This window comes from Pezoporus occidentalis, unplaced genomic scaffold (genome assembly GCF_034315485.1).
Source record: "Pezoporus occidentalis ecotype Australia unplaced genomic scaffold, CSIRO_AGI_Poc_V1 ctg76, whole genome shotgun sequence".
Lineage (NCBI taxonomy): Eukaryota > Metazoa > Chordata > Aves > Psittaciformes > Psittacidae > Pezoporus > Pezoporus occidentalis.
The window spans coordinates 1,574,314-1,602,280 of record NW_026916115.1 but is presented as its reverse complement, the minus strand read 5'-3'; the positions used below and the strand labels follow the sequence as shown (position 1 = coordinate 1,602,280).

The 27,967-nt window shown below is 40.3% G+C and overlaps 1 protein-coding gene and 1 long non-coding RNA gene across 3 annotated transcripts in view; both read left to right on the top strand.

The window, feature by feature from the left end:
• XPR1 (xenotropic and polytropic retrovirus receptor 1) overlaps positions 1 to 27,967 on the top strand; it is a 108,079-nt gene that overhangs the window by 37,659 nt on the left and 42,453 nt on the right. The window lies entirely within an intron of this gene.
• On the top strand, positions 60 to 2,670 carry LOC134155264 (uncharacterized). The gene is made up of 2 exons (XR_009961481.1): positions 60 to 410; positions 975 to 2,670. It is a non-coding gene; the product is annotated as an uncharacterized LOC134155264 (long non-coding RNA).

The following is a 27,967-nucleotide window of genomic DNA, read 5'->3' as shown; positions in this document are numbered from 1 at the left end:
GTTTTGTTTGTTTTTTTTTTTGTGTATTTTTTTTTGTTTTTGTTTGGTGTTTTTTTTTTTTTTTTTTAAGCCTTCTAGCCCAAAATGAAAATTCTTTAACAAAAGTTTATTTTATTGAGTAATCTTTGTACTGGCAACTAACACAGGCAAAAAGGATGCTCCTGTTTTAACAGCAGTCCATTTGTGTTTTGACTCTCAATCCAGTTGTGAATTAGCAGCTGAAAATTAATGTAGGGCTCGTCTGTCCTGGAAATGGATGATGGTCAGCTGCAAGAAGTGGCAGTAAACACTGCATATTTAGCACCTTACTCCTTTGGTTTTGGATTGGTCCAGATTGCATGTGAAAATAAGGATAGTGTAATGAACCCTTATCCATGCTTTACAACAACTATTTAAGATTATATATCTTTGTGTCATCTCGTCCTGGTTTAAGCTGAGTCAGTAATTAAGAAAAAATCACATAGCTGTTCACTCACTCCTGCCCCGCTTCCTCCCCCCACTCTGCTCCCAGAGGGATGGGGAGGAGAATCGAAAGAATGTAACTCCCAGGGGTTGAGATAAGAACAGTCCAGTAACTAGGGTGTAACACAAACCACTGCTGCTACCACCAATAATAATAATGATAAGGGAAATAACAAGCGAAGAGAATACAACCGCTCACCACCCGCCGACTGATACCCAGCCCAGCCCGAGCAGTGATCTAGCCCTGCTGGGTCACTGCCTCCAGTTCTGCATCCTGGGCATGATGGAATACCTCTTTGGCTAGTTTGGGTCAGGTGTCCTGTGCTTCCTTCCAGCTTCCCCTCTGCCCTGGCAGAGAATGAGACTCGGGAAGTCCTTGGTCAGGCTAAACATTACTAAGCAACAACTAAAAACATTGGTGTTATCAGTGCTGTTCCCAGGCTGAAAGTCAAAAACACAGAGCTGCACCAGCTACTAAGAAGGAGGAAAATGACTGCTACTGCTGAACCCAGGACACATTTGTACTGAAAAAAGTAAATCCAAGTGTTTTGTTCTTTCCTGAGCTTTATAAATGCTGTTCAGAAATCAAATGCACCTGTTTCCTCAAATCAGAGTATTTTAAAGGTTGCTTAATAAGTTCTATCAGAAGCCCTTTATTTTGGTAGAGTGGTGATTTATTTTACTACAATATCTGCTAAGTGAGATGTTGTCCGTCACTTAAAGTAGCATGGTTGACCCAGCTGGTTCTTTAGCTCCTTTCCATCCTCAAAGCAGGTCTTGCTAGCCAGCCATTCTGTATGTTGTCTTAGTGAGATGTTAAACACTGACAGACTACTGATAGTCTTTGTCTGGTCTGAAAAGCTCTCTTTTAATGCATTGGCCAGAATGTAGGTGAAATGGCATGCCTGGCTTTAAATATTCAAAATATGCCCAAGCTTGTCCCTAACAGCTGTTACGGCTCTTTATTTTAATGATGTAAGCCTGGGTACTTCTGGCTTGTCTAATCAGCTGCTTGTTAAAAAGCTGACTGCCACCAGGGTAGTAGCGGCTGGTTTCAGGGAGCGTGAGTCGTGATGCTGACTTACATGAATTAGGTAGTTGTAATTCAGTGGCGCTGACACAAAGAAATTAATGCGTGCTCATGTCTCCTGCCCAGCCCTTTGCAGCTGTTTGTCAGATTGGAAGCTGCGCTTGGTGAGGGTGGTCTCTAGGGCTGCTGTGCACCTATGTGTCAACTGGGATGTTGTCTTATCTGTTTAAAAGCTCATTGAAGTTGCATATCCCTTTCTTAATTCTTTCTTTATCCTCCTCTGGCTAGCTGTCCAGGCTTTTGTGAACAAACCAGAATTGATTATACCAATTAGATAGGCCCAGGGGAGATTTTGAAATGTATATATTTTTTTTTTCTTTGCTATTAGATAGCTCTTTGCTACTCCTAATGGTTTGTGCATCCGTGCTTTGATGCATTTGTTTTCTTCCTTTTAACTGTTCTCAGTACATTTGTTATTTAGGTAACATGGTTACCTAAATATGTAAACATGGTATCTAAAATATGTTACCTAAATAACATGTGATCTTTAGGTAACATAGTAGATGTCAATGTTTAGCTTGAAATGTCTAACTTAATATTAAACTGGCGATATTTCCAGCTGCTGTTAAAGTGCTGTTTGCCTTCCCCCCCTGAATTGTATGCATCTGCATGAAAGATGAATTAAATGTCACTTGCTGTGCTTCTAGAAGTTGAATGGTCCAAATAAAGACTTTGTATACTCAGAAATAAGTCAAACTACAAGCTGTTGCAGGCTTTTGAAGGAGTCAGGTTGTTTGAGCTGTTTCTTGGTTATAACTTCCTTATCTTGAAACAAATTCAGTAAAAAAGAAAAATACGATTTGGTTAAGAGGCAGTGGGAAACTGTGGTTTGACATGTAAAGCTATGACTGTTCATGTGTGTCTTACCAAACAGAATGCATGCTACAGCACATAGCTTTCCTTTCTTGAAAATATTTGTCTTTTTCCTACAGAAGAAGCATATGGTGTCCTTTTCTGACCAACTTCCTCTTTCTTGACAAAAGTTCAGTAGTAACTTATGTTCTGAAGAAATGGAAACTCTACAGAAAGTTGACTTGACAATTGAGAATCTTGACTGTTGCGGTAGTTTTGTAGTATTGACTCAATATGCCTGTTCTAATAAAAATAAGCACATCTCACCATGTGAACTGGATGCTCACCTTGGAAAAGAGGATAGAAAGAAATCACAGCTTTGTACTTTTAGTTGTTTTGTACAGCACCTAAGGAGTGATCCCAGAATCATAATATTGGGTTGGAAGGGACTTTAGAGATCATCTACTTCCAAACCTCTGCCATGGGTAGAGGCACCTTCCACTAGACCAGGTTGCTTAAAACCCCATCCAACTTAACCGTGAACACTGACAGGGATGGGGTATTCTCTGGGCAACCTGTGCCAGTGTCTCAACACCATCACAGTAAAGAATTTCTTCCTAATATGTAAATCTAGTCTCTTTCAATTTGAAGTCATTCCCACTTGGCCTATCATTACTTGCTCTTATAAAAAGCCCCTTTCCAGCATTTTTGTAGGCCCCTTTTAGGTATTGGAAGGCTGCAATAAGGTCACTCCAGATCATTCTTTTCTCCAGGCTTAACGAGCCCCACTGTCAGCCTGTCTTCACAGGAGAAGTATTTGAGCCCTCCAATTGTCTTCATGGCCCTTCTCTGGAAGGATGTTATGTTGTTTGTTGTTGTTGTGATGTTATGTATTCAATCAGTTTTCTCTCCTGAGTACCAGAAGTAAGCATGTCTTTTCTTAGGCTACGCTGAATTTTTCCTTTTAAGATTATTAAGTGTTAAAGATCTTTCCCATGTCTGGTGTTGGTCAAAGTCTCCAGATGCTCTGTATTGAAGCATGTAGAGACATTTCACACCAATACCCTTCTTAGATTAGTTTTGTTTTGGAAAAATACCAAACCACCTTGGTATATTCCCAGTTCATACCTATGTCATCATGGTGCTCTGTTAGCTAGTTTGCTGAACTATTACATGTTTTTGCAGTGTGAGTTTGCAGATATCCAGAGCTTAATCCTTTCTACCTTCATGACTAGACCCAGTTTTACATGATACATTTTTATAGCAAAATGTGAAGGTAAGTTGTTTCTACTCTCTTTGTGTAGAACTAATTCTGGAATGACCTCTGTACCCAGTCATTTAGTGCTCTTATTTTGGGTTACATCTTTTTGATGTGAGAGCAGGTATTTTAACTGGTGAACTTTTATCATTTAGGTCATGGCTTAAGTAGGTGGCTTGTCTAACTCAAATTTTCAGGGCACCCCCAGTCTTGTTCTCTTTGCTTCATCCAAACACACAAATACAAGTGCAGCTGGCAGGTTGGCCACGCAAAGACCCTGCCTGTGTTGCCCATGATTCATTCCAGAGTGATGCTGGAATCTGGAGGAAAGGTCTCCCTGTGCATGCAGATTCATGCCTCCTTCTCCCTTCTCTGTATTAGGCTGGTTTCTTGCATGCCAGCCATAATCTGGAGATTAAAAGAGCAGCAATGCTTAGTAAGACTATTGCAGGTTTGAGTCAATGTGTTAAAAGCCAAAACAATGGCAGGGGAGGAGGTCATGGTGACCTTGATGGTTCCTAGGAGGACCTAACCCTTGTGTTGCTCCTTGTAGCTAAGTGTGTTTTTATTCTCTTTTCCATACTTCCCTCTCTCTTCACTTCAGGTTAGTTCTAATTCTTTCTCCTATTTTGACTTCTAGCTGGGGTCATCTACTGTTCAAGCATATACACAAATACCAAATTCAGAGTTTGTATATGGAGTGCAGTCTTTGATGTGAATATCACTTCCTGTGTTGCCACAGAATTAGGATTCTAAAAAGTACTCTGAAAGCATCAGAAGCATCCTCTGTAATATATTAAACCCATACTTTCCAGTGTGCCTCAAACACATACATTTTTCCAACACATGACATTGTGAAAATAAGATGACAGCTTTAAAACATAGTGCTTTGGCTAAGCCTTCTCCTTCCATCTATCTTTTTGGTTGTAGGGGCTCTTGATGTTACAGCCTTCATATGGCACATGAATTCTTGGCAGAATTTCTTCTGCTTTCAGTCCAGACCTTTACTGCTGCTCTTCTCACACATTAATATGTTGGGGGGTTTATATTCAGTTTCTGTAGCCTTGTTGTCCCTTGTTAACCACAAGGGATAAATAGGTCTTGTTTTACAAATTCACAAGACTCTAACATAATTCCTGCATTAATACTGCTTGGTTGTGTATCTTTTCTCCTTCAGTGATCTCTGGAGTTGTCTTCCTCACTATGAGTGAGGCCCTCAACTATGTGTCTTTCTCCCTTTCTACCTCACCTTCAGGAAAATGGGTTACCAATTTTTTCCTGAAAAAGTGAAGTCTTCCTCATTGGCTAAAGGTACAAAAATTAACTCCAGAAGAGCCTCAGTTTTGCTAGTAGTAATGTGGAGTGTTTTCTCTGCAGTAGGGTGCAGATGGAGATCGCAAGGTGCCCATGAGATAGAATCATAGAATCAATAAAGTGATAGAAGTGCCTGCCTTCTCTGTATAACTAATTTAATTGGCAGTTAGCTTTTCAGTTGTGATATTAAAGGCACTAGATGCATTGGGTGCACTTTCTTCTGCCCCTGAGGCCTCCAGCCCTCGGGATTGGTGCCACATGCCTTGCTGACCCTATGGGTGGATGTGTGCCGTCTGGAAATGCCTCCAGCAGACCAGTTCATCATGGAAGGGAAACAAATGCATTAAAAAAATGTCCAACATAAAGGTTACTTTGGGACTGGTAACAGTCAAGCAGCTTGCAGAAGACTAATCAGGTTTGGGACCGATAAGCATGGAATTGATTACATTGGTTACAGCTTGTCTTAGGCTCTGAGGCCCTTTTGGTTTCACCTCTCTCCCCACAGGCTATAGATCTGTTATCAAACACGTTGCTACTCAAACCTGCTTTTTGCAGAAACAAAAGTGAGATTGAGCACTAGGTTTCCTCCCATTGCTGGTTTCCACCAATGACTTTGTAGCCTGTAAAAATCTTTATTATCCTCAATGGTAGTTGAATGGCCCTCAGTAGAAAGTTGGCAGTGAGTTGCCAGTGAAATAAGTTTGTGCCGCTCATGCCCACTAAACACTATTGACACCTAGCTTCGAAGCACAGCTCTGTAATCCTGCTGAAGAGGCAGCTTTGCCTACTTCTAAAATGTAGATTGACTTGCTGCTCTCAATTTTAGTTGGAAGTTGAGGGATTTATTTTTATTTATTTTTTTATTTTCCTTTTGAAATGCCCTTTGAAATTTCCTTTTGAAATGTGTAGTACCACATTACAGGAGAGATGTACTCCTTGTTCCTCTCGGTGGGGCTTGAGCTAGACTTTCAATTAATAAATCGGATTACTCCTAATCAAACTAGTTTTGTGACAGAGAAATAGGTTTGTATGCATCCAGGGATTTGCTCTTAGCTGTACTCCCTGGGCAGAGACAAGGTGTAATTTTAGGCTTTGAGAGGTGGACTTAGCCAGGATTGCTGTAGGTACTGTTTTAAGACTGAGTTCTATAAACGTAGGATTAAGGATAATAATGTATTTCATGATCATTCATCTAGATAACTACTTTACAATATATGGGAGGGTTATTTCTGTAAATTAAAGCAATTAGATTGTGACTTCCTGCACGGCCTTCCTAATAGGCTGGTGAAGCCTTATCTTGGTACCACATGTGTTATTTCAGTGCCACTGCAAAGTTTTTCTGTTCTGAAGATCCAGAGGCAGTTAGAATTCAGCCTTGCCAGGAGCATGGTGAAGTACTTTCCTTTCTGCTCTGGCTAACACTTGGCCTTACAAGAAACTACACTTCAATACAAGGGGTTTTTATTTGTTTCAAGTGGTGTGCTGGCTTTTTTCTTCATGCTGTAGGTAAGCATTCTTAATCATAACACTGGTTATGATTTAAAAAATTCGGCCTGGATTTCTGAGCTACAAGTTTGGATCCTAAATGCACCAATTTTTCCTCCCCTATTTGGGTAAGACACTTTGAAGTCAAGCAAATGCAGTTTAACTTTGAAACCAACAATGATACACTGTTGATGACTACAGTGGTACTACAGGTCCTTTTTTGATAAGCAGAATGACATTTTTAAAGGTGGTTTGCTACTTTTTCTTCTGCAGGCTCTACAGTACGTAAGGAAGTTACCATGGAGGGCAGATTGGGGAAAAAGTATATAGTTTTCCTTTCTGCTTTAATTATCTTTGAGCTTTGAGACTTCTCAAATTACACCTTTTTCCTTTTTTCTTCCATTTCATTATATTGAGAGAAGTCATAGAGATGAGGCATATCCCTTTTCTTTTTGTCATTTTTTTTTTTTTTTTTTTAAATAAACCTTGATACCAAGACAGTTTCTTAACAGAATAAAACTACAGAGTATCGAGCTTTTGTTTCATAGGAATGCTTGTTGGGTTTGTGTTTTCTTGGTGGTGGGTTTTGTTGTTTTTTTTTTTAATTTCACTTTGAGATTTTGCATGTGATGACACTTTCCATGAGAAAAAGGTGCTCCTTGCAGCTTCATAGAATCATGTAGGTGATATCTGTTTGGTCCAAAGCCATACTCAAAGCAGGTCCAATGACATCAGGTAAGCAAGTGCCTTGCCTAATAGAGTTTTGATTATCTCCAACGGCAGAGATGCCACCAGCTCTCTGGACTGAATGCTCAGCACTTCTCCATCATTGTGGTGAAAACATTTTCTCTAGTTGGGTTTTCCTGTGTTGCAGCTGTCCATTACTTCTTGTACTGTGCAACTCCAAGAAGAGTCAGACTCTGTTTTCTCTGTACCCTCTGATTACCTAGCTGCAGATAGCAATAAAGCTTTTCCATTCTTAATATTGAATAACCCCAATCTTAGTTTCTCTCAGCTCAGCTATCTTAAATGTTTTTGTAAGAAATGCAGATGATCTAGAGGACTTCTGGCCTGTCAGCTGATTTCTTGCTTTTTGAGGTGAAAGGAAATATTCACTGGAATAGTACCAATTGGTGAAAGACTGCTGAGACTTTCTTGCATGTTCGAGATTACAAGTGTCAACATCTTTCCTTTGCAGATGTTGTATACCTTGTGTCAGACTTTTATTTGTAAACAAGTTCAACTCAAGAGGAACTTGCTGACCTTCCAGACAGATGGTTTGTATCCAAAATGGTTGAGTTTTGCCACTTGATTCAGTTGGAAATTTGGCTGTGCTTTGAGAAGAGGGTATTCCTTGTAAGTTCAGGCAGATTTTTAAGGATTTTTTAGACTTGTATGGTTTAGACTGTATACTAATGTGCCTTTCAGAAGTAAAAGGGGGATGCTGAATGCCCAAAAATCTTCCCTCTGTATCTTCTTCTGACAGATAAGGTATGCTTATTTATTTGTTAGGGAAGTGGACAGCTGCTGAAGTGACTCCCCATTGCCAGTGTGTGGATCACTTCATGTGAGCTTAAGAAAACCCAATTACATAAGAACGCATTGTTCAGTCTGATACGCTTGCCATCAGAGAGCCCATTTTCATTGTAAGCACTGCAAGATGGAGCCACAGTTTCACTGTACAAAGCAACAGCAACACTGACTTCAGGAAAGGTTTTTCCTTTTTACTCTCCCCAAGTGAGGTTATTCCCACCACTGTGTTTTGGCACAGCAGACCGTGCAGCTGTGTTGCGCACTGAAGCGAAGGATTGGATCTGGTTTAAAAGTTAAAAAAAATAAAAAAGGCAGTAGTTCTGGTTTTTAATTTTTTGCTACAGGAGCAGGGGAGGAGGGGAAGAAGGAGTGCAAGGGTCATCTCTGTTCGGTCAGTTCGCTGGTTAAGAGCTCAGCCCTGTAAATGATAGAGCTGAAGTAACAAGGGCAGATGCTGGACTGCAGTGGGGGGAGGACTGGAGCAAAGACCTGGGGTGTAGAGGTGGGAAGGTCAAACTGGTGGTTTTACCATCTGCTTTGTAATGGTTGCTTTTTCAGAAATAACCAGTTCAGACAGCTGCCTACCTAGAGGTCCTTGCCAGTTACGTTGTTAATTATATTTGTTTAAAGTTTATAATACAAGTTTGTTTGTAAACAAGGTGTGGGCATTCTAGTACTTGCTCATGGCATTTGTTTGCAGCTCAGAACACTATACTCTTTTTATTTATTTATTTTTAAATTGAGCACCTGACCTTAAATAATACTGCTTTAAGAAAACAAAAACAAAACCCCAAGGCAAATATTTTAAATTTTGTAATTGAATCAATTGAATGCAAGTTTTAATCATTTTTTGCTTTGAGGTACAACACTGCCATGGAAAAGACCTGCTCTAGCATAAATTCTTTCATAAATATTTCTGTCCCTGTGTCCATTTTCCTTCATTGTTTAATATTCAAGACACTGGTGTCACTTCCTAGGGGGTTCTGGTTTTCTTCAGACTGTCTTGCAGCATGCTTTGTTCTTGTTGCAAAAGCATAATAATTGTCTAAGCTTACCATTATACTTCTATATTCTAATGTCCTTGTTTTTTACCATTCAATGTGCTTAGTAATGTCAACTTAGCTTTGAACCTATTAAAAGATCACATTGCTTTGTTTTTAACCTTTTTTTCCTCACTGTAATGTCAATATATGCTCAGTATCCACAATGCTTTCTCACAGTCTTGGTATGTCTCACCTATTCTCTTCCTTTGAGTACTGGTCTAAACTATTCTCTGACTTCTTATTAAAAAAAAAAATAATGAAAAAGTGTATGTGTATCTGCCTATCTTTAGGCATTTATTCTAAGTGGTCTTTTATTCCTTACACATTTTCTTGATCGGGATGTCAAAAGGATACTGAATGCTATTGACAAGATTGTTTGACTTATTTCAAAATGAAATCTATTTAACTGAAGAAATCCTTGTTTCCCATGGAACCCTCACTTTCGTATCTGCAATTTAAGACTACAGCTGCTAAAGACAGAGATGACTGGCTTAAGAACTTATGCTGAAACATGGATAGCAACACTGTTGTAGGTATTTTTTCACTCAGTGTTCTGGCAGAAAAAAAAATCTGCACATAGTTACTGTAGATAAACCAGGATTTTTAGTCATCTGTAGATCTGGTTAGTCAATTTGGATAGCCAAACTGAACTGCAGTAGCATCAGTCTGCTTCCTTCCCAGGTATGAGAATGCTTTGGATAAATGTTCTTGATAGCAGAGGAGGTTGTCGCTTCCCTTTTTGAGGTAGTCTGGTATCCTATGATATGTAGCAAAACATGATTAGGATGTCACAGGGGATTTTCACCATTGCAGCCCTTTCCTGATCCCCGTTTTCCTTTTCTCCTCTGTGAGTGCTATGTTTCCAGCTTACAGCTTCTCTTTCAGCTTTCTGCAGGAAATACGAAATTCAAAATCAAATGAGGTTTTTAGAGTTAGTACTGAATGTCGTTTCTTTTCCTGTACCTCTAGGTTAAGTATTTTACAGCATAAACAAACAGTGGCCTCATCTGGTGTCCTTGGTTTTGTAAAGCTTTGTAGGAATGACTCTTTGAAGAAAGAATAATTCTGCAATTAGTAGGATTGTGCTCAGTGTTAGAGGTTGAAAATCTTGCTGGCAAAGAAACTGGGTCTATGCCAGAACCTGCTTTTAAATATCTGTATTCTGGATCCCATTTCCAAAGGCAATAATAAGAAAGCCCAACCCCTGTACTTGGCTGCTGGGAAGAGAGTGTGTGCTGGAAGGAATCCATCTTATCAGCTTGTGCCGTTTTCCTTTGAAGAGGAGCTCTTTGTCCTTTGCCTTTCTGAGAGCCTCCTGCCTCCCTCTTACAAGCAATGTTTCTTGCCTATTGTGTCCTTCTTTGAGCTGCCTTGTTAGTGCACGGCTGAGGTGGCCTTTATGCAGGGGTGAGCCACCATCAATGCCTCCTTCCTCTCTCTGGTACATGAGAGCGCTTCCTGCTCCTGTCTGCTCCCCATCCTCCCTTGTTCAGCTTTCAGAGCCTCTGTGTGGCCTTCTCATCCACAGGGATAGATTATCTGCCTAATCGTGAACAGGTGTTGAAACTATGTACCTGGTTTTCCTTTGTCAACCCTGATTCTTACCAATGATCTTACATGTGATCACCAGATAAAGAGCTGTGTGAATTTGTTAGCGTGTCATCCCCCCCATATATGTTTATGATACTTGTAAGTATGTCCAGCCATTAATAACTTCTGAGAAATAGGTGGATGTAAAATGGCATCATGGGACTAGAATTTTATTAGTTATCATTGTTCTTGTGCCTTGGAAAATGCATTTAATTTGAGATAACTAATGAGAAAGTAGTAGGGGAGCCTTTCCAGTGGCAGCTTTGCTGACTGACTCCTGCCTGTGGCTGTGCCTCTGCAATTTGCTGGGCATGTTTACTTTAATATATCCGTGAATATGAACTTCTCTTGGACGGAGCAAGCTGCTGACTGCCAGTCTGCTCTGCCTACTGCTGTCACTTGCAGGTTTTGAGGAGCATGAACCTGTGAGCCATTATGTCAGTAATAGCCATAGCCCTCTTTTTGACTGCTTGCTCCTGGTGAGCAGCCAGTTTTTCTGCAGACTTGGAGAACAGAAATGACATGGGGGGATTAGCTAGGTTGCTTGCACTTGCAGGAGGCATTTTTTCTTGCCCTGTAGGACAAATGCAAGTATGTGTAGTCTGTACATGTTTATTTTCAGCTGTACAGTAGTAATCCTTGCCGTGTTCTAAAAACTGAGTCTTAGTGGCTATGTATTGCAATATTGATGTCTTTCAGTGAAAGCTGCCAAGAAAGCTGATCAAAGAAGAGCAAAGAGAATACACAGGCTTGGAGCATTTTAGTTTACTGACCTCATTACCTTGCCTCCAGCACTTAAAATTAAGCTGTTCAGATGACAAAATTCCATTTTACTGAAACTGAGAACCGGTTTTGATGAGTGTAGTTTTAGCATACTACATTCGTAGTGTCTCCTACCTTTGTCCCTCACTGCAGAGATCATAATGTCATCTTCACCTAAGCCCTAGTTAAACCTCCATGTAAGTTTGGTTTTAGTGCTATTTACACATTCTGACCAGAAGAGCTCTGTTTTTGTGCCAGTGTCACTGTTTCACATAGATTTCTGAGCAGGGAGCAAACGGATCAGCTCGTGTCCTTTCATGCCTATTTGCCATATGATTTTTTTCATTGTTACCAAGGCAACCCTTCTACCCACGCCCCCAAGAGGCAAGGTCTCAATACAATGTAAGTTATTGTCTGGAGCAATTATTAGGCTATTATTAAAGCACCATTGAAATATGTCGGTAGGAATTTTAAACAAGTGGGAGCAGAGACAATAGCAAGCATTAGAGGATTGCAAATTTATCTTGCTGCTGGTAATTTCGGGAGGATGCCTGTAGCCCTCCTAACAATGTCTCATAGAAAGCATGAGCAGCCTTCCCAAACTCGCAGAAGTCAGGACTTCCCAATGTGGAATAACATTGAAAGATAAAAGAAGGGAAATAGCTAAATCGGTGCTCTTCAGCTGCGTGCTGCTCCTCATGTGGCAGCCGTGCGTGCTAAGCATCTTTGCATGCATTAAGGGCAGCCCCCAGGGATGCACTGTAGCATTGAGAATGTTTTTTGGTTGGTTTATTTTTTGTTTTTTTTTTTTTTGAAAACGGTAGTAAAATGTTCGCGTCCCATGTGGATGGGGGAGTGTTCATTGCATTCACAATTCCTATTTGCGTGTCCTGATTTTAAAAGTGAATTATTCATCATTGGTGACAGGATATGTGAGAACTGGGCAACAAGCAGGTAAAATAAGAGGAAAGTGACCCTTGAAATTATATTTTTTATAGGTTATAGTGCACTGTTCCCTTTACAAAAAGAAAGCTCTTTTCCCGTTTCCTAACTGTGGGGATTGAGGAGATGTAGGACCAGGGCTTGCCTTGAGGTCTCCACTTACAGGACGTTTCCTGCAGATGCCACTTGGGGTTGTATTCCTGAAGCTGCCACCACTCATGCAGCCCTAACAGTCCAGCTTTTTCCATACTATCCTGTATCCTGGACTGAATTCTCTGTCACTTTTGTCTTGCTCATACAGTCCTTCTGTTGAGCAATAGCAAAACTAACAGGGTTTTATAGCACTGTATCAGTTTCATCCAGGAATTTCCTTCCAAGAACCTGCTGTGCTGTCGTGGGTCAGGGATGTCACCAGACTGATTTGGCAATTCATTCCTGAAAGTTGCTGGAAGAGGACTGCCGCTCCCTGCAAACATCTTTGTTTTGGGCTGCGCAAATGTTAAGATAAATTGTTGAGTGCAGATGGAGAATCCATTAAAAAAGGCAGGAGAGTTTTCAAGAACCATATTTCTTCCTGTTGGAAAGTGAGAATGTTTTTGGTTCTTTAGAAACTAATTTCTCTGGGAGGATTATTTTAAAGTCATGTGAAGATCCACCTCCATGATTTCACCTTCCTACCTCTTATGAAAGGTCTTTTTCTCCATCCCAGACTCTTTTGGCAGAAGCAGAGGGTTTTGCCTCATTCCTCAATGCTGTAATGTGCCATGATAAATATTTGGGGTTGTGTCTGTATGTCCCTTATTTGTTGTTTCTCTTAGACTAGAGCATAGTATTGTAAGGCTATAATGCTTAGCCTGATGTATAACATACTTCTTGGTTCTTATTTGTGGCTTTTCTGCTGTTTACTTCTCACACAGATCTTGTGTCCACAGATAACAGCAGTGAGGGATTCCCAGCTAGTAGAGACCAAGTGCATCTGAATTCATCTGCTGCCAGCATGTGGCAGGTAAAGCCTGGAGTAGGGGTTGGGTTTATAGATCCTGAGTCATTTCAATGATTGCGTCTGTCCTGCTTGCTATTTTCCTGCTATCTGGTGAAGTAAGTGATGTGAGTTTTGTGAGCTGTCTGGTTATCCGTGAGTTTGTGGGTAGCAGCAAAAACAGATGCAAACACTTCCACTACAGTTGCTCAGAGCTTTTCTGTATTTTAGTGATGTTGGAGGCAGCTCACTACTGTCTCCTTTAATGAACCTTGTGGTGGTATGGAAGTTGTTTCATTGAGACATTGTTAAAGACTTATTAAAGGAAGTCAGATTTCCTAGGTGATGGCACTGGATTATATACCAGCATATGTTTTTGACAGGGTTACAATTTCAGGCTCTGAAAATGATGTAACTATTTTACTATAATAAAATAATTACAATTTTTAGAGGGGAATCTAGGGCAGTAGGCTGTGATTCATAAGAAGTGCTTGTTTTGGCTAACATTTTACCACTCACAGTAAAAAGCAATTATTTAAAATTATAAAATCCAAAATCTCTTTTTTTTTTTTCCCAACATTACAAACCTTTTCTTCAGTACTGGCAGCATTCCTAAATGTGTATAGCTTGCCTGAATACACCATAACCTCTATGGAACATCATTTAATTCTTGTCAGATTTTCCTATTTGAAACCTTATATCATGAATATTTTAAATACATGCATGTGGGCAGTTGCTGTTAAATCTTTGCTGTTAGTTTTTGCAGAGGTGGCATGTATTTATATTGCATTTTCAGGGAAGGAGTTTATTTTCCATCTTTCAGTACTAATGGAGCTGATCATGAGGAAATGCACATAGTTTGTGGGCATGCAAAGAACATTTCACAGATCATTTCTTAATGCTAGGTCGTACATTAGTGAATCTTTGGGTTTGCTTTTTGCATTTTTAAATTGAAATTATGAAAGTCTTTACAATAAGCTGCAAAGATACTTTGTCATAAAATGTCACTAGCTATAAATTTCCTAGATGTGCTTGTCTACATTAAACACAAAAGCAAATATAACCATTAGTTCAGCAGCAGCCACTCAGATAGGTCTTTTGAAGCTCATTCTTAAAAAGCAAGACTGATTTAATCATCAGTGACTTTTTGTATAGAGGCAGCCTGTGTGTAGTTGTATTTTGTGCCTTGTGGGTGTTCTCCTGTCCCTCAAAACAATCCTGTGTAATTGATAGTGTCAACTGAGCTGTGTGCTCAATGGCTGCAGTGCCAGTGCTGCTCAAATCCTGCCAACAGAGGACTTGGCTTCTGGGTTAGGTTCAGCTTATGTCAATTTAAGGACAGGTAACCATGCAGCCCTCCAAAAGGGAAAGCTATTTTTTCCCCTAATAAATGATTGCAGCTCTCTTAAAGTGTTTTTACATTTTATTGTGTACCTTTTGTCTTCACTGCCTTTGATACCTTGTGTTCACATGTTCTCCTATAGTCATGTGATACAAAGCCTGTAGGTCTCATGAATATCTTTGCTTTATGGCTGTTCCATATAGTGACACCAGATGGACCTTTCAGATGATAGGGTGACTGTAGCAAATGCTCAGCTTGGTCCTGGCAACAAATTTGAAATGTTATTTAGACCCCTTGTCTGTGTAAGACTTCCCAGAGAGTCTTTTCAGACTTACTTCTGCTGCGTCCACTGTTAAGTATATATGACAGCCTGTAAATGCTTGTCAGGTAAGCTCCAAAGTTGGATTCTTTCACCAGAATGGACTGTGTGTGCTGCCTAAGTCTATCTACAGAAAACACACTGTCTTTGCCTTCGGTGCAGGCCATTTCTTTTGTGTCAACAGTTCCTCTTGTAGTAGTCTCAAAATTTATGGTGACTTCTTTCTGCATCTGAAAGCTTGACTCACACACCAACAGATGCTTGGGTAAGTTTGCATCTCAGACCAAGGGCACTCCTTTGGTCTTCGTGCAGTTCTCTTTTTATTCATGTGACTTCAAGATTACAACAGTTGTGGACATTATTGCCCCTGGAGGGCAAAGATATGTCAAACCTTTTGTTGCAGCAGCTATCAGTGTATTTTTGACAAAGAGTTGTTGGCATCCTTCTGGCAAACCCATCTTGTATTTCTACTGAATTCTTACTGTTTTGTCATCTGCATGCTACCTGCCATGTGGCACATTTCATATACTTGTTTGGCAAAAGAGAGGAAAATACATCCATGTTCTGATTAAAAATAGTGTAGCCGTCTGTAAGATCACTTGTGTTGCGTTGTGGGATTGCTGTAATAACACTGTCTCTTAAGCCAGATTGATAGCTACAGAATTGCAGTTTCAGGGTGTGTGTGTGAATCGAGCGATAAAACAGCAAAGGAACCTGAAAATTAATTCATATGTTACATGTGAGTAACTTTAAGCTTTTGGATTGCTTTTTGGTTAAAAGTTACCGTTATTTCAGAGGTACAACAAGAAGCTTCATGCAAAGCTGAGTTGACTCCAGTGGTTCAAAAGAGGTGGCTGAGACCTAGTGGTCCTTGACATATTTAGCAGGAATAGGGGCTGTGTTTCTAATTTGGGGTGATGGAGACCAAACCAGAAGCAAATAGCTCATCAGTGTTTGGAACAAGTGCACCATCAGCAGCTTCCCTTTGTATTGCCACAGAGTGAAGGCATACAAGTAGTCCTGCTATTGTGTACATTTTTCTGTATAGTCAAAGCCGTGGTGTTTTAGTGTTGCAAACTTTAGGGTTTTCCAGTTTGAGAAATTTCTTTGAGGTTAGTGGTGTACCTCTCTCCTTTAGGAAGCTTTGCATGCATGGGTATTGACATCTTGCTTGTGTCTCTGGCTTAAATTTTCACTTCATTCCATCTCATCCCTCCAAACCCCCTCGTCTTTTCTTTCATAACTGTAATGAATTAATGATTTTATGTAAATCTGGTGTTTGATGGACTTAGGAGGTGTGCCTTGGGACTTGTTTAAGCTATCACATAGGAAATGCATCATCTGCTTCATGTTTTCTGCAATTGCAGTCAGTTTTATTTTCCCTTTATTACTTGTCCCTGTTTTTTTTTTTCCAAAGCAGCTCTTTAAATGTTTAGGCCATTTGCCAGGGTTTAAGGATTTTGTTCTTTCTTCCACCTTCTCTGCCCTGTCCCCCCTTCCCCCCCCCCCATTTTCCACCTTAAATTGGAAGGAAAAAAGTAACCATCCCTGCATTACATACCTGATTGCTATTCAGTTCCCAAGGGAGAGTCACTGAGAGCTAAATGCAAGGGCTGGAGGTCTAGACTCTGGTTAGATTCACTGAATGTCACTAATTAGAGTAGAGTAGCCACTTACATATTTATTCATGTTTCAGAACAGTTGGTGAATCAATTGAGTGAATGGACTGGGGCAGCTTCAGTACTTCTTGTGTGTGAATATACTTAAAAGAAACCTCCAAACCTATTTATGTTGGTTCTTCATTTCTTGCTGGTATAGACCAGCATGGCTGTAGCAGAACTTCATTTCCATATGACTTTTGTGTGATGCTTTTTCCATTCCCTCTGTCTTCTGCTTTTGAAGAGAGCTGGTTCTAGCCTGTAGAATATTTCCCCCCAAGAATACTTCTCTTCTGGTGAGAAGAAAATACTATTACCTTTAAGGCTGGCCTTACTCAAATTGTCATTAATGGAGGAATTTGCTTAAAGCTTTAATTAAAATCCTTGCAGGAAATAAAATCAGGGCATTAACAACTTGTGCCTGATGCATTGCTGACAGATATAACAGCATAGAATAATCTTGCAATGCATGGTAGATTTGTTTTAAATGGAGCAGATTGATTCCCCATAAACACCTTGAAGTGCTGCCTTTCACCAAAATTCTCTCTGAATTTAGCTCCTAATTGATAATAGCTCATTTACGTTTTCAGAGCAGGATGGTGACAGCCTCCTGGTCTCCCCTCGCTGGGAGACTTTCATTCCATCTGCTCTGGCTGTTGATTAGCAGCATGCCAGCTACATGAGCAGTGTTTCTGGATGCTATGGTCATCTGTTGCGTTAAATTTTTTCTGTGAGGAAACTACCACAAAGCTGAAAGCATGGGTAGGGGAATCAGAATAATGACTTTGGGGTTTGCTGTTGTTAGAAAGGGAGTGCCTCGTGCAGTTTGGCTTGAATGTGCATCATTAGGTCCAGATTTTCTGGAGCCTAGCTGTCCTGGTTTCAGCTGGGATAATTTTTTTTTTAGTATCTGGTGCAGTCTCTGTTTTGGCTTTTGTCTGAGACTGATGTTGATAACACACCCGTATTTTAATAATTGCTAAATAGTGCTTGCTGTTAAGTCAAGGACTTTTCAGTGAGGAGGTGCCCAAGAAAGTGGAAGGGAGCAGAGCCAGGACAGCTGACCCAAACTAGCCAAAGGGGTATTACATACCACAGCACGTCATGCTCAGGATAGAAACTGAGGGGGAGTTGTACAGGAGCCACAGATACCTGATGGGTTGGCCATCAGTCAGTGAGTGATGAGCAATTATATTGTGCATCACTTACATTTCTTGAATTTTATTCCTCTCTCTTTTCCCTATTATTATTATTTACTTAGTTTCAATTATTAAACTGTTCTTATCTCAACTCGTGGATTTTACCTTTTTTTATTAGGGCAGAGGGGAGGGCAAGTGAATCCTGATATCCTATGTGTTTCTCCACTCTCCTCAGTGTCTTTAAACGTAAGTCCAGTCCTTCATCTAGAACAGCAACACAATAAAATGTTCTAAATTTAATTGTTTGGGTTTTTTTTTTTGTGGGATACTACAGAGTAAAGCTGAGGTTTGTCATCCTAATCCTGAACTTCTGTGTTGTGACTTGGCTACTTTGAATGTCTTATAACCTCCACTGTGGAATGTTTTAGTGTATGTATGGCTGGTATCACCTGAGAGGGTGCCAGTTTGTAGGTAAATCAGGGAAGATATCCATAGATGATTTACTCTAGCCTATTGAAAATATTGTTGTTCTGTCCATTTGCAGAGCTGATACTGCAGCTGGGACTTGCTGCCACTTTTTGCCACTGCACAAATAGGGGTAAAATAGAATTAATTGTGTTGGCTCTGTAATGCATTCTTTGAAATGTAAATAAGAAGTGACTTCGGAAGTTTGGCCATTTGCTTTTTTCCCCTCAGCATACTTAAAATTTGTGTTCGGATGCAAAACCCTTCTGTTGGCAGTTACTTCTGCAGTTTGCGTATTCCCTTCCCACCAGGTTTTGTTCTGAAAGCAACAGAAATTACTGAATGGTTCCTTTTGCCTTTTTATTTACCAAGTGCCAGCAGTGCTGTGCATTGAGCTTGGGGGAAATGTGTGTGTGGGGGGGAGAAATCACATGCCTCTAAATCTTTCTTCTCATTTAGGGTGTAAAAATCCTTTTCAAAAGGATTCCCATTCCAGTCTGGCAGGGATGCTCCAAGAGGAGATACCCAGCCCTTGTGGTTTCTGGCTAGAGACTTGGGCTGTGCAAAAATAAAGAGATTGGCTTGGAAGACAGACAAACAAGTGCAGTCCTGGTCTCCACTGCATTTTAATTTTAAACTGAAATTACCCCTTGAACACAGTAGCTCTGTTGAAGAGTTGAAGTGGGCATAGACTTTCAGATCAATTCCTTTGAAAGATAATTTCTCTTTCTTTGAAGGAGGGTCATTTGAACTGTAGCTTATTCCTTCAATGTCTAGAAATGATAACAAAGCTTCCAATTGCAGAGTGACATCTGAGAAATGCTACTTTTACTGGAACTGCATTTAAACAGGCCCTTTAAGCACAGGATTGAGAATAAGGGAAAGCGAGGGATGCTACTTAAAGGTGTGTTTAAAAGAAAATGACTCCAGACTTGTGGAGACCTGCACTGGAGAACTTCTGCTTATCTTGAATTTACTGCCGTGACTCTGGGCATGCTTCAGTACGTATTTTTTAATGAGCAGCAGGGTGGGGCTCAGCTGGGTGGCTGTGCTAATGTGTGAGTGAGGAGGAGCATAACCTTGGGTAGGCTTTGTAATGTTGTGAGGATCTTGCAACATCTGTCACTCTAATAGTGTAAGAATTAAAACAGAAGAATTATTGCCTTGAGTTAGATGAACATTAAGGTAGCTGCTTATTTACTGGTGTTTGAACTAGACTTGTATCATTTAGAAAGAAAAATTATATTTTAAATTGTGCAAAACATTTAGGAAGACACATGTAAACACTGATGAGAACTAAAAACCTCTTATGTTTCCTGAACATGGTCTGACTGTAAAAATGTCTCCTGGTAAAATCTTGAGGCCTGCGTCATTTCTCTGACACACCTTGGAAACATGTTTTTCTTCATCTGATAACTGCTTGCTTACTATCTTCGTGCTGTTTGCTCTTACAAGTTGGTAAAATAAAAAATGGAAAAATGAATTTGAGTAGTGTTCACTCCCTGGGGGGAAATTAAGCCATTGATAGCGTGTTTAAAGTAGGCTTGTCTTTGTACTGTGCGTTCATGTCCTCTATATGGGGAGCCTGTAGTTGGTTCTGCATCATTTGTTTTGTCTTTCTGGTTGCTCTTAATATTAATTGAAGTCTTTCCCAAGACACAGTTCTGTTAATCTTCCTTTTGTCATTTCCCTCCTTGCCCCACCCCCGATATCCACAACAAAAATGCTATCCTGTGCCTGAGATAAGGTTTAAAAGTAGCATTGTTTTGGGGGGCTTGGGTTATTTTTTTTTTTTATCATGTTGGTGGTCTATTTATGCACCTGTTTTTTACCACCAGTATTAGTGTACCTCTTTCTTTGCTTAAGTTCCGATATTTTGTATGTGCTGTAATTGTTATAAGGATGCAAATAGTTTCCTGGAGTGATGGGTATAGGTCTCTTATCAGTTCCAATTATGCAAAATGTTTCCAATTAGCTGTAATACCCTTTTCTGCTTTCCCCAGACAAACACAACCAAGCAGGGTCTCTCCTGGGATGCCAGTGTGCTGCACAGGGCAGGCTTTCCCCTTCTACATCGTGTCCTGTCCCAGGAATGTTAGGATCAGAAAGCACGCTCTGCTACCCCTTGTATTTAAAGAAAAAATATAGTGATCTTACTGCAGATCTTTAGGGAAATGATGTAATTATCACTGCTGACAACTTAAAGGAGGAGAAAAGTAGCTTCATCTTGAGATTCTCACAATTTTATTAGCAGCAGTGGAAGCAAATCATTGTCCTGGACTGCAAAGCTTTCTTGAGCTTACTCCCTTACTATGTAAAGTCATAGCAGGTAGCAGAGTGCTTTGTCCAGTCCTGGTAACTACTGAAGTGGGATGCTTTGTTAGATGGATTGACAGCTTACTGTGAAATGGCAATTTCTGTGGTGCTGCACAAGGCAGAGAACAGTTGCCACAAACTGAGCAAAATGTCCCTGTATGCTCTGGGGTGGTTCTGGCTCTGTGGTTACCACCATGTGCAGTGACAGAGGAGAACAAGGAGAAAGCAGAGGAGTTTCTTGACAGAAACAGTTGTCGTATGGAGACTTCATTGGAAAAGTCTGAAGTCCTGTGGATGCAGATTGTGTTTGCTTAGGTAACACAAAAAAGAGGCCTTCTGCCTGCTATGGAGAAGATTTCCCTTTGCAAAACAGTGCTGACTCTGGTTTGCCAATATACACACTGAATTAGCAGCAGCAGGATGAAATAACTCTGAGTTTAAATAGCTTGCTTCCTCAAATGAAATATTTTGATGCCCTCTAAATGCTACCTCTGTAGTTGGAGCTTACTCTTCTCCCTGTTCTGCCTTAAACTGACTTTGCTGCTTGGTTTAGGCCTTATTTTGGCCCATTTTTCATACTTCCACTGCTATTTTAACAGCTGCCTGACAGAGTCCATAGGGGAACCGAGGAAGGTTGAGAATAACCTTTTCCAGCACGCTGTCATTTGATTACACAGTTGTACCAGAGCATCTGAGGTTGCTGGGTGTCAGAATGGGCTCTCAAATCAGTGCTTGAGTCCATAGGGAGGTTTTATAAAAACTGATTTGTTGCCTCTACTTCTGTGTTACTCATCAATCCAGAAGAAGTGATGTGGGTCCAGTTTCTGCAGCTATTTAAGCACTCTGATAGGCAGGCAGCCTTTCTTGTGGAGTGGGCTGTTGGACTGCTGGGCTTGTTCTCACAGCATGCACGCAGAAGCCTGAATGGGGCACGGTTTTAATAGTAAAAGATGGCATTTCCGAAAGCTCCTGGAATGTGTATCCTGCTGGTGACTACCTGCAATCTTGACAAAGAGCAGCACTGCTTAGGTTATAGAAGTCTCAATTCGGGCAAGTGTGGTAAGGGTGCACAGGCTGGTAGTGCAGCACAGGTGGTAGGCTTGTCAGGTTGCATTTGCAGTGATGGCTTTATCACTGTGACAGTGTTGATAGTTTCTGGAGCTCTTATTTCAGCATAAATTTTCTTGTAGGACTTGCTTATGCACAACCTGAAGAATAAAGGAAAAGAAAGAAAAAAGTATATACATTGTAGAAGTTGATATTTGATGGAGGGAAGGAGAAAGAAAGTGGGGGAGAAAGCACTGAAAGAAGATGACTTAAATTACCTTTCAAGATGATTCTGCCGTGCATTTATCTTGTTCTTCAGATGAGTGGGTGACAGGATAAGTCTGTGGTGATATGCAGGTATAAACTTTGTTCAGTTGTTTCTGTTCTTTTCTGGGTAGAAGATTTTCTTTCTACTTTGTACATCAGTTGCCGTACCAAATGTCATCTGCACCATGGGGGCTGTAGACAAAGGGAAATGTCCACAAGGGAACATACGGAAGCTTGGACCTGTTGCTTAGCTAGTCACGTGCAGAGCATCTTTGGTACAGATAAGACCTGTGATCACAGGTGTCTTGGAAAGGCTCATCAGATCCAGCAGAAGACATCCCTGTAAGGACATATGGAGGGGATAGTGAGCAGCCATCCTGTACAAGAGTACTTTGATCAAGGTGTTGCCTGTTTCAAAGGTCCCAGTACAGCTCCATAGCAAAATGTTGCTGCAGTCACTTGGTTAACACCACGTTGCAGTGAAATTTTATGTTACTTTGTTTTCTAACTTATTTCTTCTTTCAAGATTTACATTTTTAAATTAAAATAACTATTTTTGTTCCTATTCAGAATAGTTAAAAGTATTCTAAAATATCTCGGAAGCATTTTAACATTTGCCCTGGAGTACACTGAACTAGCCAGCTTGTATCCAAGGTAGGAAAGGCTTTTTGCCATGAATGCATCCTTACAGAGTTTGTAAGGAAGGGAAGACTAGAGGCACACGTGCAACTGGAGTGTTGGCAGGAGGTTAGGTGCTGTTGAGAGAAAGACCAAAGCTTGAACATGTTCAATCTGTTTAACTAATAATCAAGACATTTACTGTGTTCATATCAAGCGTATAGTGATTTCAACTCAAGTGAGTTGTGTTGGCTTTACCAGCGTCTCCTTGTCAGCTGAGCTGTGGGGTAATGCTTTTAGTCATCTCTCATCACGAGATAGACGTGTTGAAGGGGGGTGATTTGGTATTTCAGTTAAATCAGTCTAACAGGTAGTCGCTGCCAGGGGGGTAATCTCCTGCTCACTGCCTCCTCCCTTACCTGCAAGGAGCTCTTTCAGAGTACTAAACCACAAGAAACTAGTTTGCTGATCAAATAGGTTTTAAATGCTTTTTAGTTCTAATGCTGAGTAGTGCTCTAAATACTGGATTAACTTTCTGAGCTGGTTCACTGTGGACTTGGATGAGCAGCAGTGAAGGGGCAAGGGAAGGGGCAGCCGATGTGTGTCTGAGAGAGGGCATAAAGGGCAGCTGGAACTGCAGCTGAAACGCCACATCTCCTTCTTCATGCAATTTTTGTGGGAAGACTTTATCTAGTAATATAAGATTTATAAAGTCTTTATCACCACTCTTTTAACTGGCTGTAATTACTCAGTTTTGTTTTAATTCCTATCTTGTGGTTTAGGTTATGTCAGATGTTCTGAAAGTTTTTGTGCAGTTTTAATGAGAAGGTAATTACTGTTGCTTAGTAAAATTCTGGAAATAAAATTATTAAAACTGGAGGTGCAATAAAAGGAGCATAAACAGTCATTTTATTTGAAGTTTTATCTCCTTACAGATATCATTTTTTTGTCGATTAAAATATTCACAAGATTGAATGTCTTGATAAATACGAATGCATATTTAGAAGATTGGAAAGTTTCCTCTTATTTCTCTTTCCATCCCATGAAGTATGACCTTCATTCAGGATGTGGGGCAGGGAAAGGGTACTTTTGCGATTTAGTGTGAGGGATCTCTACAATATTCAGCACTGGAGCATTTCAGTTTCCTTTAATTGCCCCTTGCTGCTGTTTCCAGTCCCTATGGTAATTTCTTGCATCACTTTGGGGCTGGCCCAAATGCCCAAAGCTATATGACTGGGATGATCTTCTCCTCCCCTTCCTGGAGCTTACATATCTATTTGTTTAAATGGACTTGGCTTAAAAGGTCAGGAGCCCTAGCACTTGTACTGATAATCAGCAGAGGATTTTCTTAATTCATAGAATTGTAGCATGGTTTGGGTTGGAAAGGACCTTAAAGATCATGTAGTTCCAACCCCTGCCATGGGCAGGGACTGAGTTTTTCCAGGCTGAAGAGAAGTGTGGGGTGGGTGAATATAAGCAGAAATTTCAATATAAACTCCAAGCACCAGATTTTAAATCAACAGTTCTGGTCTTGGTTTTCCATGTGTGCTTTTGTGACATTCTTTGGTTTTGGATGTTCAGTTGGGTTAAGGACCAAGTTGAGCAGTTTAGGGAAGTGTCCTTGTTGTCATCCATGTGAATTAGTAGAAGGATTTTTTTTTCTTTCTTTTTTTTTTTTCCTTTGTTTTGTTTTTGTACCCATATAAAACACAGCTGTGCTTATTTCCTTGAGGCTCATTCAACGGATCTTAACAGCATGAACAGATACTGGTAATTTTTTAGTTTGGTGGCCCCATCATTGACGAGGAGGAAAAACTTTCAGATGCAACATTGCTCAGATTAAAGGCTAATGAAAGATCTCTCTTTGCAGAAAGAACAGATGGCAGTGCTGAACTCTTATGTAGCATCTGTCAGAGGTGTACAGGCTAGTTCAGACCTCTTGCTCATAAGAGGTTGGAGTATCTCAGCGTTACTTAACCTCAAATGTGTAAACTGTGATATAGGTTTTTTTTTGTGCAACCATAATTGCTGCTGTCTTGTCTCCTTTAAATGAAAGCCAGAACTCAAGGCAGAAGACCAGCAGCTTGAGGAATGCACATGTGTGTTGTGTAACCAAGAACTATCCCACTGTGATCCTGGTAATTCCACAACACTGCAGTATCTCTGTTTGCATTGCCACTTACTTGCCTAAACTGAGCATCCGTTACCGTTATGTCTGGACAGGTCCCTCGTATGCACTGACTAAGTTAACACTGTTACTTTCCATTCTTTATCTTGGAGTCTGCTAATGGTCAATGTGAAATTTCATCTGGATTCTTAGCTCTGGTTGACCATCTTTTCTTCACCTTTAAGTGCATGGCAGTATTTCTGGTCTAGCTTATTAAGAAACTTCTGCAAAAGCACATAGTGAATCTTTACTTTCCTTCTTGAAAAAGGTAAGAATTTAAAGGATGTTCTTAACAAGGGAAGGCAGGTATTTAGAGTGCTGTCACTGTACGATGTCTCCTGGCATCCAGGTCTGTCCTACTGTATTAGCAATATTTTTTGTGGTAGGTTTTAAAATATGATTGGACATTTGTTCTACTACTCACCCTGCCCCTCCCCGTCACAAGCTTATGCCTTGCTGGCCCTCAAATCTAAAGTACCACATAGCCTAGGTTCTGTAATTCTCCTGGGCATATTGATTTTCCCAGTGGTTCAGAAGCGAAACACTGTAAAATCACTGAAGCATCATGGTCACATACACGGACAGAATGGAGGTACAATCCCACAGCTGAGACAGCACTGGCAGTTTGCAAATTCAGACAGCAGTGGTCAATTATAGCAGCAGAACAGGGGACAGCTGGGAGGTAAGCTTACAGAGACTTGGGGTCATCTCTGTTCCAAAGCTGTGTCAACCTAGTTGGGCTTTTTGCACTCCTCTTGCCACCCCCCGGTCCAGCTACTTTGAAAGCAGTTATTTAGATCGTCTTCCAGGTGCACTAGCCATGCTTTATACATATCTGCTGAAGGGTTAGAATCTTTTTTTCTGTGAAGTAAGAGAATTTGGAAAAGGTCAGGTTTGAAGCCTCGTTGCACAGATGGCCTTGTGGAGCTCTTGTCACAGTAAATACTTGTGTAGCTGTGCTTTTACCAGGAGGTTTGCTCTCGCATTAGTGACTTATTTGTAACAGCTGACAAAGGCTGGTGCTGCCACCTTTGTTTGCAGATGACTTATGTGTGCTAGGTACTTGCCTGAAGAAGTGAACCTGTAGAACAGCTGTGCAGCTACCCTGCAGACTATGAAACCTGACACTTTGAGCTACAAAGCTGAGAGCCAACCAGCTGGGCTACAGCTGTCTTCTCACATCTGGTACTGCATTGCCTGCTTTTTCTGCACCTGAAGTTCATACCAGGATGCTCTTATTCCTTTAGAATCTATGTTTATAGAGTCACAAATATAAATATTTTATAGTAGGTACTTGGTTGGATATCTAGCTTGTACACTGGTTGTGGAGGTTGCTTTTTCTTTCCAGCTAAGTAAGCCATCTACAAGAATACTTCATGAGATATCAGTGATACAACCTAAAAATAAGGACGCAAAAATTTTACCAACCTGAAAATCATAATTTCTAAATGTATTTTGAAATAGACTCCATTCATTCTGGGTCAGTTGATAAAAACAACAAAATGGGGAACCAAAACCTGAGAGGACGTGTTGGTGACTGCAGCTGTTCTTGCCTTCTGCTTCCCCACCCACACATAAACACTGCATGTACAGGCAACACCAGCCTTGTTTGCTACCTGAGTGGTCATTTTTTATTACTAGATTTCAGGACATAATTTAATAACCAAGTCTAATCTGGTCTAAAGCGGTCGTTAAGTGAAGAGCTGACCGGCTCGTCCATGATGCTTTAGAAAAATAGGTATAGCCTGCTATGAAATATTTTTTTTTTAAATATTAACTTGTGCATAAGCCTTTCTTGCTGATCTCATAGTATTTTGATTTAAGGTCCACTTTTTGTTGGTGGAATAAATTTCAAGAGAGAGATGCACACTATTACACATGTATGTACAATTTGCAACTCAGAATCAAAGTTGGAAGAACATGAATGCAGATGTTCCTTATTTGCAGGCAGAGTTGGCTTCCTTCCTATAGCATGTCCTAGAAAGAAATCTCTGTATCTGTTCTGTAAGCACTTAGAAGTCTTCTCATACCAAATTTTATTTACCACAAGATTGGACCTGAAAATACACGGAGAGTAATTAATCTATTGGAAGCTTTCAGTGAGTGATCCAATTTGCAGCTGACCCAGGTGTGGCTTTCTGTTGTGAGGAAGGGAGTTGCCTTACGGAAGAACCTTTCCCTTGGAAAAATACCCCCATAAACATGAGGAGGATTCATTAAAGGTGTAAAGGTAATCGTCATCCTTGCATTTGTGTACTACACAGTTTGATTCTAGTTGTAAATTTTCCACTACTCTGTGTAAAAGGTTGGAGAGCTGTATAATCTTGGTGCTGTAGAACTGTCAAGAGCGTTAGAAAATTGTCGTGGCTGAGTATACAGACAAAGCTGATGGAGGTTTGGAAACAGATACGGGTTTTCATTATAGTGACCCACTTTGCTAGAATTTTGACTAGTAATGAAACTGGCTTTTTTTTTTTTTTCCCCTATATGCCATTGAGCCTCCAAGTATAAGCAGTTACTGTCTTCACAGACCTGGGAACAAGGACCAAGGAACCTGTGTTTTAAACCTTGTTAATTTTTCTGAGCACAGTTTTAGGCCTATTTGAGCCCTGTGTACATGCCTTTTAGCTAGCAAGGGGCCAAGGACGGTGTGGAAAATGTTAAAAGTTTAGCATATTCAAAATGGTGCAGATGTTAAACTTAAGATCACCTGTTCAGTATGATTTGATGTGTTTAATGCTAATGTTGAGTTTGACCTTTTTTTTCTAGCTGAATAGATGGCAGAGTCCTCCTGATAAATAAAATTGCCTCCTCTCTAGGTGAAGTGTTGAAATAATCTTACTCAGCTAAAACAGAAGGTGATTTGGAGAGCTAAACCTGTGCTGATCTCGTAACAAAGCTAATTAATACTTATTAGTTAAATGCCCCTTAAAATTCAGCATGATAGACTGAAGGATGTTTTTAAATGAATACTTTTAGAGGGTGCAGCTCTAACATAGAAAACTTTTACTGTGTGTTTTCTTGCATTGAAGTAAGTAAAGCTGATCAGGATGCTGATCATTTGTTTATACACTAGATCTGCAGAAAATGAGAAATTGAATGAACAGTTGACAGATGCGCTGAGAAACGAGTGCTTGAGACAGTGTCAGAATATAACTTGAATGTTAATTTTTAACTTCATGTTCTATTTAAGGTTTGCCAGTGTCTGAACTCTGCAAACTAGGAAGTGTGGTGATAGGGGAGTACATCCAGATCACTGCTGGTTCACTACTTGGCTTTGCAAGGAAAAGCAGGAGCCTTCTAGGCTTACTTTATTCACAGCAGGAAATTGCATAGGAAGATGAGGTTGTGGAGCTGCAATATTGATCAGACTATCTTC